The sequence below is a fragment of the Gopherus evgoodei genome, chromosome 4 (assembly GCF_007399415.2).
Source record: "Gopherus evgoodei ecotype Sinaloan lineage chromosome 4, rGopEvg1_v1.p, whole genome shotgun sequence".
In the NCBI taxonomy this organism is placed as follows: Eukaryota; Metazoa; Chordata; order Testudines; family Testudinidae; genus Gopherus; species Gopherus evgoodei.
In genome coordinates, this window is record NC_044325.1 from 53470104 (window position 1) to 53483954 (window position 13851).

At 41.5% G+C, this 13851-nt stretch overlaps 1 protein-coding gene across 2 annotated transcripts in view; it reads left to right on the top strand.

Moving 5' to 3' along the window:
- Positions 1–13851, top strand: part of PRKD1 (protein kinase D1) — a 310871-nt gene that overhangs the window by 14741 nt on the left and 282279 nt on the right. The window lies entirely within an intron of this gene.

A 13851-nucleotide genomic window follows, 5' to 3' on the forward strand; every position in this document is an offset into this window, starting at 1 on the left:
TGAAGCCAGATCTGTCTTTTGCCCCCACTACTCCCCTTGGAAGGCAGTTCCAGAACTTCAGTCCTCTAATGGTTGGAAACCTTCATCTAATTTCAAGTCTAAACTTTCTAGAGTCCAGTTTATATCCATTGGTTCTTGTGTCCACATTGGTACTAAGCTTAAATAATTCCTCTCCCTCCCTGATATTTATCCCTCTGATATATTTATAAAGAGCAATCATATCTCCCCTCAGCCTTCTTTTTGGTTAGGCTAAACAAGCCAAGCACTTTGAGTCTCGTTTCATAAGACAGGTTTTCCATTCCTTGGATCGTCCTAGTAGCCCTTCTCTGCATCTGTTCCAGTTTGACTTCATCCTTCTTAAACATGGGAGACCAGAACTACACACAGTATTACAGATGAGGCCTCACCAGTGCCACGTATAACAGTACTAACACCTCCTTATCTTTACTGGAAATACCTCTCCTGATTCATCCCAACACAGATGTTTGTCTCACTTATTTCATAAACCTCAAAGGAAAGGCATTCCACAACCTCCCTGGGAACCCTATTCCAGTGCTTAACTATCCTTACAGTTAGAAAGTTTTTCCTAATATCTAACCTAAATCTTCTTTGGTGTAGATTCAACTGATTACTTCTTGTCCTACCTTCAGTGGAGAACAACTGATCTCTTTATAGCAACCCTTAACATATTTGAAGACTGGTATCAGGTCCCTTTTCAGTCTTCTTTTTTCAAGACTAAACATACCTATTTTTTTAACTTTACCTCATAGGGTCATATTTTCTAAACCTTTTATCATTTCTGTAGCTCTCCTTTGGATGCTTTCCAGTTCTTCCACATTGTAACATTTCCCAGGGTACAATCTGGACTGATGGATGGCTCTGTCTCCTCAATTCTGCAAACTGGGGTGCCTTTTACACTGCTTTGCTCTGAGAGCAACTGCTCCTGGTCAGCTCACACACAGCCCTCCAGAATGTAAATCTCTCCCAGCTATATTGTATGAGTGCTATAGTCAATTACACTGCATGTCAACACCAAAAAACTCCCAGTCCTAGACTTTCCCACAGAAATGTGCATCTTACTCTGCTCAGCACCCTCCTGGGCAATCCAAGCTTATATAAAGTCTGTCATTTCATTAATAGAAAATGATATGCACAAATCATGTTATCCCAAATGAAGTTTTCCAAACACTTCAATCCAAACACACACTGGTTTAGATAAAACAATAAAACAAGTTTATTAACTACAGAAAGATAGATTTTAAGTGATTACAACTAATGAGACATAAAAATCAGAATTAGTTATAAGAAAATAAAAGATAAAACAAAATTAATATCTAATTTAACAAGCTAAATAAATTCAAAGCAAAGGCTTCTCTCACCACATGCTCTAGCAGGCTTACCAACTGGAATCCTTTCAGCCAGAACTCCTCCCCCAGTTCAGTATTAATTTCATTGCCCTTCAGGTGCTGGTGTTTCTGTGAGCAGAGAGAAAGGGAATAGTAACTTGGGGCATCTGTTCCGCATTTTCATACTTTGAGAATCATCTCCAGCTGAGGTTCAGGAGACAGAAGGCCTGGGGCATGGTAACCTCAAGCTGTTTCTTTGTCAAAGTTTAGATTTCTCTCACATCCTTTTTCCTGACGAAGAATGGCCACTTAACCAGGTTATAGTCTATTTGATTTTGTTGACACCTGGGTGAGGCATCAGTTTGCCTTTTGTCTTTGAGGAACTAGTTTGTGTTTGCTTTTCCAAACTTGGAACATATCTCAGGCCATGTCTACATCTAAAATTTTGCAGCGCTGGTTGTTACAGCTGTATTAGTACAGCTGTATAGGGCCAGCGCTGCAGAGTGGCCACACTTACAGCAACCGACGCTGCAAGTGGTGTTAGATGTGGCCACACTGCAGCGCTGTTGGGCGGCTTCAAGGGGGGTTCCGGGACGAGAGAGCAAACCGGGAAAGGAAACCAGCTTCCCCGCGGTTTGCTCTCTCGGTCCCGGAGCCAGCCAGCAAACCGCAGGGAAGGAGACCTGCTTGCTCGGGGTTCCGGGACCGAGAGAGCAAACCGGGAACGCCGCGGTTTGCTCTCTCGGTCCCGGAGCCAGCCAGCAAACCGCAGGGAAGGAGACCTGCTTGCTCGGGGTTCTGGGACCGAGAGAGCAAACCGGGAACGCCGCGGTTTGCTCTCTCGGTCCCGGAGCCAGCCAGCAAACCGCAGGGAAGGAGACCTGCTTGCTCGGGGTTCCGGGACCGAGAGAGCAAACCGGGAACGCCGCGGTTTGCTCTCTCGGTCCCGGAGCCAGCCAGCAAACCGCAGGGAAGGAGACCTGCTTGCTCGGGGTTCCGGGACCGAGAGAGCAAACCGGGAACGCCGCGGTTTGCTCTCTCGGTCCCGGAGCCAGCCAGCAAACCGCAGGGAAGGAGACCTGCTTGCTCGGGGTTCCGGGACCGAGAGAGCAAACCGCGGCGAAGCTGGTTTCCTTTCCCGGTTTGCTCTCTCGGTCCCGGAACCCCGAGCAAGCAGGTCTCCTTCCCTGCGGTTTGCTGGGTGGCTCCGGGACCGAGAGAGCAAACCGGGAAAGGAAACCAGCTTGATTACCAGAGGCTTCCTCCTTCCACGGAGGTCAAGAAAAGCGCTGGTAACTGTCTACATTGGATTACCAGCGCTGGATCACCAGCGCTGGATCCTCTACACCCGAGACAAAACGGGAGTACGGCCAGCGCTGCAAACAGGGAGTTGCAGCGCTGGTGATGCCCTGCAGATGTGGACACTCTCAAAGTTGCAGCGCTGTAACTCCCTCACCAGCGCTGCAACTTTCTGATGTAGACAAGCCCTCAGTAATGTTGTACAGTAGAATCTTATAACTTTACATATGGTGTTGCCACACATATTTTGCCAGGATAATGATAGGCACAAGGCATCTTTGTACAGAATTTATCATAGTCTTGTAAAAGGGGTGAACATAAGGGTACAGACTGTCACACGTTTTTCTTGAAGTGTGGTGCCCATAAATGAACGTAATACTACAGTTGAGGCCTCATCAGAGCTGAGTAGAGTGGGGTAATTACCTCCTATGTTTTACACCCAACACTCCTGTTAATATACCCCACCATTATATTAGCCTTTTCTGCAACTGCGTCATATCGTTGGCGCATATTCAATTTATGATCCACTATTTTCCTTCCTAAGTGTACTACTTTGCACTTGTCTTTTTTGAATTTCATTTGTTGAATTCTGATCAATTCTTCAGTGTTTCAAGGTCATTTTGAATTCTAATCCTGTTCTCCAAAGTTCTTCCCACTTCTCCGAGCTTGGTGTCATCCACAAATTTTATAAACATACTCCCCACTCCATTACCCCAGCCATTAATGAAAACATTGGATAGTACCAGACATAGGACTGATCCTTGTGGAATCCTACAAGATATGCCTTCCCAATTTGACATCAAACCACTGGTTACTCTTTGAGTATGGTCTTTCAACACTTTTGCACCCACCTTGTATTAATTTCATCTAGATCACATTTCCCTAGTTTGCTTATGAGAATGTTATGTGGGACTGCATCAAATGCCTTACTATAATCAGTGTCATGTCTATAGCTTCCCCCTATCCACTAGGCCAATAATCAGGTCAAAGAAGAAAATGAGGTTGGTTTGTCATTATTTGTTCTTGACAAATCCATGTTTGCTATTACTTATATCCTGTTATCCTCTATGTGCTTACAAACAGAATGCAGTTTTAATGTAGCTGTGTTGGTTCCAAGGTAATTAGAGAGACCTGAAGAAGTGCTTTCTGTAGCATGAAAGCTTGTCTCTTTCATCAACAGAATTTAGTTCAATAAAAGATATCACCTCACCCACCTTGTGTCTCTCCAAACTGATTGTTTAATTTATTCCAGTACCTTTCCAGTTAGGCTGAGTGGTCTATAATTCTCCAGGGCCTCTTTGTTGTCTTTTTTAAAGATGGGTACTCTGCCCTTCTTCGATCTGCTGCGACTCCTTTTGTCCTCTATGAGTTCTTGAAGATAATGGCTAACTGTTCAGAGATTGCTTGTATATTTTAAGTTAATTTCCCTCCCCTCCCCAGTTGTTAACGTTAAGTGTAGGTGTGTTTACTTTAGCTATTACATCCACCATTTCCAAACATCTGAGTACAACTTTGAGTCTGTCAGACTCAAATGATGTTATATTTTTGCATCCTTGTATTTCAGGGTAACTGATGGTTTAGTGTTCGCAGTAGAGCTGCAGAGTTACAAACACCTCAGGAATGGAGGTTGTTCGTAACTCTCTGAAATGTTCCTAACTCTGAACAAAACATTATGGTTGTCGTTTCAAAAGTCTACAACTGAACATTGACTTTATACAGCTTTGAAACTTTACTATGCAGAAGAAAAATGCTTCTTTCCCTTTATTTTTTTTAAGTAGTTTACGTTTAACACAGTAATGTACTGTAGTTGCTTGTTTTGGTCTCTGCTGCTGCCTGATTGGGTACTTCTGTTCCAAAGGAGGTGTGTGATTGACTGGTCAGTTTGTAACTCTGCTGTTCGTAACTCTGAGGTTCTACTGTATGTTGTGTTCCAGGGAACTGTACTAGTCCCTGAAAGAAATCTGGGTATTGTACAACTAATCCTTCTTTGAAAATGGGGCCTTAAGTATGTTTTGTTCCCATTCTTCATACTTGGTTGAGCTCAGTGAAAACTTCTTTGTCTAGTAGTAGTAGTAGTATAGTATAATGAAAAGTCAGAATCTGATTTTTTTCCCCTTGGCTGTTGCTGCTATGAGAATGACTTGTGCTCACCTACAGGTTCTATCCTGGAGCTGCTGTATATGCTCTTAGAATAACATAAGACTGCCTTCTTGTTTTGACTGAACCCAGAATCTGCCTTAAGGTATGTTCTGATAAAATATTTCCTCCAGTCTCAGCATCAAGCTTAAATTTTATACGTATATTCCTTGTATAGAGAGTTGAATATCAAGCTTCTGTGGGGGTAGCTGCATGAGTATTGTCATTCCATCATACTGTCTCTCCAAGGAGTGCAAACTGTCTGTTTCAGCCAGAGATTTGTACCCTTTCCTTTGAGGTGGCTTTGCTGCTCTGCTCATGTGTGCAGAGTGAACTCAATTTCACGGTCACATGTGGCCATGAACAGGACATGTTTACTGTACTTTTTACCACTTTGTGAGAGTAGGTTTTTTGTATGATGTGTATGCACAGTTGACTAATGCAGGTGCTCATGTGGTAAGGTCTGAATAGCCAATGTAGACTTTTCAGTGTTTTGCCCAGACATGTTATCCATTTGCCTTGTTCAGATCCTGCAAATGTCTAGGACCTTTGGTTCCTTTCATAGCTTTTCTCTCAGCTTTTTTCTAGCATATCATTTTCAGTCCTACCAAACTCACAAGTTTGTGCTTTCTGACTCAGTTCTGTTATAGTCTTATCTACATGCTTCCAGGTGAGGATGAAAATAGATTTGCTGCCTCCCAAAACAATATGCTTCTTAGGGTTAAAATTATGTATAAACCTTCTTCCTTTCTGCTGTATGTTGAACATTTCAAGAGCTTCCTCACTGAGTGCATGAAGCAGGTTTGTTACCTTTAAAGCCTCTTATTGTTTTTTTTTTCTGCTGGAGAAGCTTTCCTAAAGATTAGGAAGCATTACTTCCATGATCTCTAGTTCTGTGTCAAATTGCTATCTACCACTAAAGGTGTTGAAAGTTTGCACAGATCCATGCATATACCATTAACTAACTCGGGTATGAATTTTAATTTATAGTACCTTTCTTTCCTTTGTTGTTTTACATTCATTTCTCATCTGCGCTTTCTGTTTCCCTGAATCTCTGCACTGTCTGTTGGTTCCTTGCAATTCTGTGTGCTTCCTCACTTTTGGATGAGAGGAAAACTTGCACTTCTTGCACCAAGCAAAATTTATCCTCTTCTGACAACATGCCGCTGTCTGTAACACAGGTTAGTGGTTGTGGGCTGCTGACTGTGAATGTGCTGCAGTTACTGAAACTCAGGAGTTGTGAAAGGATCACTAAGGACAGTTCACTGCTGAGTTTATTAAAATATAGTACTTAATAACAGTAAATAACATGAATGTTCTGCCACTTACTTGGATATGAACCCTTCCTTTGTGTGTGCCTGCATTTAGAGGCATTTCTGTTAGTGATTGACTCCCTGGATAGCTTGTGCAAGTGTAATTTTAAATACCTGACATACAATATACTGCCATTTGTAAATTGGCACAGTAATTTTAACATTCCCCAATCTCATTCCTGTATTCACATCGCTCTTGTTCCTTTTTAAAGTGCACATTCCCTCTTTAATATGTGCATATAATCTTAAAATATGTTCAGTTTGTCCTCTTTTTTTAAGGTTTTAAATGGGTTTGTCTTAGAGATGAAAATAATTTCATTTTTAGGAAGAAATTTCCACAATAATCACATCAATTTCCAAATTACGGGGAAGATGCAGCTGTGACTGGGAGGGCCACTTGGTCCAGTCCTAAAGATATTAAAAATAGTTTCTCCCAAATGTTCAAATTGTGCACCAGATCTTAGGAAACTTGGCACCCTAAAGAAATCCACACACATACAAACTCAGACTGCTTGGTTAAGTAATGCTAAAATATTAAACGTACAGGATTGGGTTTTTTTGTGTTTATGTAATCAACTGGTGAGTGAGTACTGACCCATGGAGTGCTGACCCACAGAGGATCTGAGTTTCTGTGGCCCCTACCTAGACCTTAGCTCTTTAACTCAAGCAGTAACAACTCATGCTTTTAACTCTGGAGGTTGCTGATAAGTCCCCAGTGTTTCAAACAGGATGGTCACATGTTCAGGTGCACAGTGGCCATTTGCGTGATGTGAGTGCAGCTGTCGCTAGTATAGTCTTCTCAATGTCCTTTTCCGCTAGGGAGGCTGTCGTTCTGAACAGAGCAATTTCTGAGGAAGAAGATTCTCTGCAGTGAAATTTAGAACAGTCTGAAGGAAAAAAAGGGACAAAATCTCTTGATTTAAAAACACCGGCATGTGTATTTTTTCATAATGCAACTGATATTTCTGTTATCTAAAAGGACATCAGCTCTGATTTCTTTAGAAATCTCTGCATGCCCTGTGTCTTAGCAAAATTGGTAAATCACTGTAACAGAAAGAGTTGTCTTAAATCTACCTACCAGATTTTTGGTTGAAATGTTATGAAAGGCACATTGGGAAATTCTCACTTCTCGGTATTTCAACTGTCAAACCTCATCCAAACTTAGCTGCAGCAGTTAAAAGCATAATTGGGCAAATAATAGAGGATGACACATAGTATGTAATGACCGGAGAAACAACAATGCAGAAAAGATTATAAAATGAGCAGTTCTGGGGAAAAAAGAACACTTGCATTATTCTGTTGAAAACACAAGTTGCCATTCCTCTTCTATATTTTAGCTATGTGAGCTATGCATTAATCTTCATGCTATCCCAAACTGACTTCCCAAGAAGAGGAGTACTGTGATATGGAAAACTTCAGAATTCAGAAAACAAAGTTACTGCTTTCATTTTAATGTCATAGTCAAATGCTATAGTTCCAATCATACTCTTACTGATCTCCCCCTGCCGCTCAATACTTGATTTTTGCTGGGGAATAACCTGGCTAAGGTTGCTAACAGAGCTGTGGTGTCTCAAATCCGCACCAAGGGTTATTGGGATTATATTCCAATTTTGTGTTAAAATAGTTTAGTTGGTCTGATCTCTGTTCCATCCTTCAGTGGCTTTGTGTGTTTCTCCTGATTTTGTGGATTTCAGCATAATAATTAACAAAACTTTTTTCTGTTTAAAGTAAGGCAGCAACACCCTCCACCTGATACAGCTGGAATCTCTCTGGGATCCTCAAGGCACAGCTCACATGTGGAGTGTGTAGTTTGTTGGCTTTGGTGATCCAAGGGTTTTGCTGTGTGTTGTGAATTTGCATTCCACTCGTACTCACTGGCTGCTCTGGGTAGGATGCAGCTGGATTTACATGCAGTGTATATATTGTCTTTTAATGGCATGCCTCCCAAGAGGCAATATACAGAGAGGTGGTGGTATTAAGAATGATGCAGTCAAGCAGCTCTTCTGTTATAGTAGTTACTATAATCCTTCTGTTATAGTAGTTACTATAATACTATGTACAAGGCAACTTAAAATATTGAAAGAGAAAGTAGGGAAAAAAAGATAAGTGACTTGCTTGATGGATATAATTGCAAAAACCAAGATGGAACATAATTGGTAAAAATTATTTTTTAAACGAATGCTCTTATATCTTCATGTTGCCCATCATGTCCCATTGTAATTTTTGGGTGAATATTCTAATTTATGGGGAAAGAAAGAAAAATAGTTTTGTGGTAGGCTGATATATGTTTTTAAACAGTGCTTATATGAAGCTGCTGAATGATCTGAAACATTGGGTGTAGTCTTTGGGGAGGTGAGTTAATGAGCAGAATGCAGTTGAGGGGATCAGCGCTGCATGCTGAGTATAGTTTATCACGTGCATATCACCTTTATCTAGATGGTGAATGTATGTATAGAATGTATGTATAGAATAAAATAGGAGATTTTTAAAATGTTGAAAACAAATTTAAATTTACTCACGTAATAACCAAATGCCAGAACTAGGAGATTTATAGTAGTAAAAGCAATCTCCTTCCTGAATTTTATGCCAAACTTACAGTATAGTTTGAGGTTTGTGCTAATCATAAACATTAATGATTAGCAGTCATAACTAACCGCAATGCACAAGTCACTCTGTTGTTACATGCCAGTGTATAGGAATGAGATTCATTACATTAGATGAGAATTACAACTATGTCTGAAAAGATTAAGACCTGCTGAATCTCTTCTAATCCAGGGATAAATCCTATTATTTGTTTCCAAGCTTTGTGTTCAGAACACTTATACTCTTCTTTGTAAATGAGTTAATCCTAGTGGTTTAGGAACAATTTGAAAATAAGTAAAAGTTTGTTAGAGCAAATTATATCTTTATACTTCCTTCTTGCAGAAACAGCAAAACTTTTACTGTATGTAAACCCAATGGTACGAAAACAGTTTTTCTGTATATGTGCAATATTTTTTTCTGTTTTGTTTGAGTGAATAATCCTTTGCATTGGAATAATTAATGCTTACATTTTATTAATATTTTCATCTTAAAATCTATTAAAATATATTGGCCTGCTGACTTTCTGGATATTGTAATTTAGGGGAGGCAGTGTGACCTAGTTCAGTGGTTCTGAACCAGGGGTCTAGGGTCCCCTGCGGGGCTGCGAGCAGGTTCAGGAGGTCCGCCAAGCAGGGCTGGCATTAGACTTATTGGGGCCCAGGGCAGAAAGCCAAATCTCCATCTAATGGGACTGACGCCTGGGGCCTCGAGCCCTGCCACTTCAGCCGAAGCTGAAGTTTGAGCAATTTAGCTTCACAGGGCCCCCTGTGGCATTGGGCCCCAGGCATTTGTCCTGCTTGTGCCACCTAACGCTGGTCCTGGATTTTATATGTAGAAAAACAGTTGTGGCACAGGTGGGCTGTGGAGTTTTTATAGCATGTTGTGGGGGGCCTCAGAAAGACAAAGGGCACTGAACTGGGGGTATCTAATCCATTTCATGCCTCTTCCCCATATACTGCAGGTATGAAGCCTGACACAGATCACATTCTGCACACTGAAGACCCTTTGGAACATTTTTTGCAACATTGTGTGTTTCAGAAGCAGACTGCATGGAATGTGTCATTTAAGGCTGTATCCTAGAGCAGTGGCTCTCATCCAGGGGTTCTGGGATCCCTGGGGGGCCACGAGCAGCTTTCAGAGGGTCCTCCAAGCATGACCAGCGTTAGACTTGCTAGAGCCCAGGGCAGAAAGCCAAAGCCCCGTCACATGGAACTGCAGCCTGGGGCACCGAGCCCCACCACCCAGGGCTGAAACCAAAGCCTGAGCAATGTAGCTTTGCAGTGCCCCCTGTGGTGTGGGGCCCCAGGCAATTGCTCTGCTTGCTCCCCCATAATGCTGGCCCTGGCTTTTATATGTAGAAAAACAGTTGTTGTGGCACAGGTGGTCTGTGGAGTTTTTAAGAACAGGTTGCGCAATGGGGCTCAGAAAGAAAAAGGTTGAGAACCTCTGTTCTACAGAGATTGTTGTTGTACAGCAGTACAAAGAATTTACAGTGTTAGTTTTCCCTTCCCTTGCTACAGCCCAGCAGCCAGAGGACTGCTGCTTCCTCTGAGCAATCAGGATGGAAGGAGAAGAGAGGAAGTGATGATATATAATGTGACGCTGATAAATTGCCAACATTTCAAAAACAGACAGACAAGGAAAATGCAGTAAAAATCTCCCAGCCATTAGAAGGTAGATTATGTTGATATGTACAGTGTGATGGGTTGGATCACAGAACCTCCCCTGTGACCTGCCAAATGATGTGCCAAGACTACCTCTGCTACATTTTTCCCTGCCAGCTCAGGACTCCAGGACCCTGTCTTGCTGAGCCAGACACTCCCATCTGCTTCAACAAAGACCCAGGATTTGAATTACTTGCCTCAAAACTGCAGGTTTACCTGAAAGCAGCTAACAGAAGTGTTGTTGTCTTTAACACCGAGATGCCCAACTTCCAATGAGGTCTAAACCCAAATAAATCCATTTTACCATATATAAAGCTTATGCAGGGTAAACTCATAAATTGTTTGCCCTCTATAACACTGATAGAGAGAGATGCTCAGTTGTTTGCTCCCCCAGGTATTAATACATACTCTGAGTTAATTGTTAAGTAAAAAGTGATTTTATTAATTACATTAATGTGGAGAGGGCAGCTGCATGAGGGGGAACCCAGACTGGCTAACTGTGCACAGAATACAGCAGCTTTTGGAAAATGGTGGTGGCTCTAAGAAGTCCCTTTGGGTTCTCTCATCATCCATAGGGCAAAAGTCTGATTTCATGGCTGGGTCCATTGGGTTCCTGCGTTGTTAACAAGCTGGGGTTATTCTAAACCCTGGAGTACCTTCTTCTGTCCCAGATGGTCTTCAGACGGTTGTGGGGGATGAGTTCCTCATTTTCCAAAGATTGACCTTCTGTGCCGTATTGCAGCTCTGGAGTAGGAGAGCAACGTTGCACTTCTCCTGCTTCCAGTTGATTGCTGCGTGTGCATGTGTGTGTGTGTGTGTGTGTGTGTGTGTGTGTGTGTGTGTGTGTGTGTGTGTGTGTAGTCGGGAATGCAGTGGGTTCAGAGCCTGCTGCTTGTTGCTCAAGCCATTCTTTCATATGTGGTTGGTGTCTTCTGTACTTGGCTATTTTGGTTTGGTGGTGAGGATGTGCTAAGATGAGAGACATGGTGCTGAGGTGGCATTGTTCTAGGAAAGTGCCTGACAGAGGGTCAAGCAGCAGTGTGCAGAATGTGATCAGTGTCAGACTTCATACCTACAGTATATGGGGAAGGGGCATGAAATGGATTAGATACTTCCACTAGAGGCTGGCACAGAGACATAGACTACAGCCATTCTCAAATTCATAGTGGCTGCCGTTTTGACAATTAAAATATTATACTAGTGACAGTCTAGTCACATAGTTATTTGGAAGTACCATCTCATAAGATAAATTTTTGCAATGTAAAGAATAATATGTACTGTTAATAATATCACAACACGTACATGCTTATTACTAACTATATCAATTTAAATAAAAAGGTGATTGAAACAAAATTTCTTCTTCGAGTACTCGCTCATGTCCATTCCATGTTAGGGGTGTGTGTGCAGTTGGCACAATCACCAGAGACTTTTTCCTCATTGGTATCTTTCGGGGTGGCTCTAGTGCACCCTGGTGCTGTGCACTCATGTGCAGATATCAAGGGCCCAGCCAGCCCTGCACCCTCTCATTTCCTTCTTACCACCCGTGACGGTTGCTAGAACAACTTCTCTTGCTTCAGTTCAATCACTGGTTCTGTTATTTCCGCCTTTCTTTCACAAGTTTAGTTACTTCAGTTTATTCTCTAGTAGTAGTGTATATAGGTATATTCCCTCATTTAGCTTAAGGGGGCAGCCTCTGCCATTGGGGCTGGGCATGCCCCGGTCTCCTGACTTCAAAACCTGTGCCTCGTGCAGCAAGCCCATGCTGATGAGCGATCCACACTCCAACTGTCTGAAGTGTCTGGGGGAAGCTCACGTACCAGAGCATTGCCAGATCTGCCGCGAGTTCAAGCCTCATATGAAAAAGGACAGGGAGGCTAGACTAAAGGCCACGCTCAGATTGGTGTTGGAGCCAAGCCAGTTGGACTTGGCAGCGGGTACCTCAGCTTTGATGTGGAGTGCTCCTTTGGCTGCACGGATTTCTTGGCACCGTTTCCCTTTACTGGTACTGAGAAAGAAACACAAAAAACAACATTCTCAGAGGGGATGATCCCCAGTACAGAGGAAGGACAAGCAAGGGGAGTGCAGTGGAGTGTGACCTGCATTGGGCCACTCCTCTAGCCTCGCTCCGCAAGCGGCACCGTCAACTCTGCCCTGCTCTCAGGTGGCACTGAGTCCAGTGCAGGACCATCCACTGACACCAGGGAGACCTTGTGGCGCCAGTGGGATCGTGGTGCCATCCATCCAAGAGGCCTTTGCAGTGGGCAGGGACTTTATAACTATTTTTGTTAATGTTAATATTATTCAAGCTATGTAAGGTTTTATTTAATATATTGGAGAAAAATTAGAGGTACATTGAGAAGCTTGGACTAAAACTGTCTCTAACTGAATTATTTGTCTTCTGTTATTTTTATCCTGTGACAATGTTATATAACTGCAAATGTAAGTATAGGGAGGAATTATAAAGCCCTTTCCTATTTTTATATTATTTAATAAAAGACATTTTTTAATTCCCCAAGGCATTATAATGTTCTATGCCACTTTCTAGTAAGCTGATATTTACTTTTACTGATATTTAAACCTTCTGAAGAAAAAAATTCAAGTTCTGTAAGTCAGAGTTTAAATGTACATATCTCTTACACTCAGACCATGGAAATATTTAAAACTGGACAGTCTCTTTCCCATATGAATCAAAGAGAATCATGTTTTTCATTATTCCAAATTGCAGATGTTTAAAATAGATTCCCAAAATATTGCTTAAAGGTTGGGAGTTCAGTTTTGCCTATTGAAATCACTTATATTTGAGTTAGGCATGTGATTTGCTAGATCAGATCTTCACAGAGAACTTATTCCGTGATCTGGCTTCTTATTGGAATTTTCACAGATAAGAAGAGAAGCCTGCTTTATTTGTCTTCATTATATATGAGTGAATGTTTTACTTTTTTGTGGAGGCCCAGGAAAAATTGCATGAAATTTTGAACTTCTGCATAGTCTGTCTCTTCTGAATGAACAATAACTCTATTCCTTTTTTTTATTATATTTACTTCATAATGCAAGATGTGTAGCTAAAATTAGCTACCTCCTAAAAAACTGCAGGTGTTGAAGTAAGGGTTGCATAAGACACAATTATGGATGTGGAAATATTATTAATTATTATTATTATTATTATTATTATTATTTTATTATTATTTTATTTATTATTTTTGTTCTGTGGTTTCACCTTTGGGTCATGTAATATTCATATTAACTCCAATTGTTCCAGCTAAGTGGCTTTATTGCTAAAACAAATAAAAGTAGTAACAATCAACATCCTTGTTATCTTTCCCCTCTCCTAAGTATTTCTTTAGTTATTCAGCCATTTATCAAGATAACTAACTCTTGGGGCAAAGCATAAGTTTATTTACTTGTTTTCTAAATTTTGGGTCATATTGTTCAAAACAGCTCATTAAAAATTGTCACCTGACTCAGCTGAAGGTTTTCTCTGCATCCTGGATAAAAAGATGAGTTATTGTG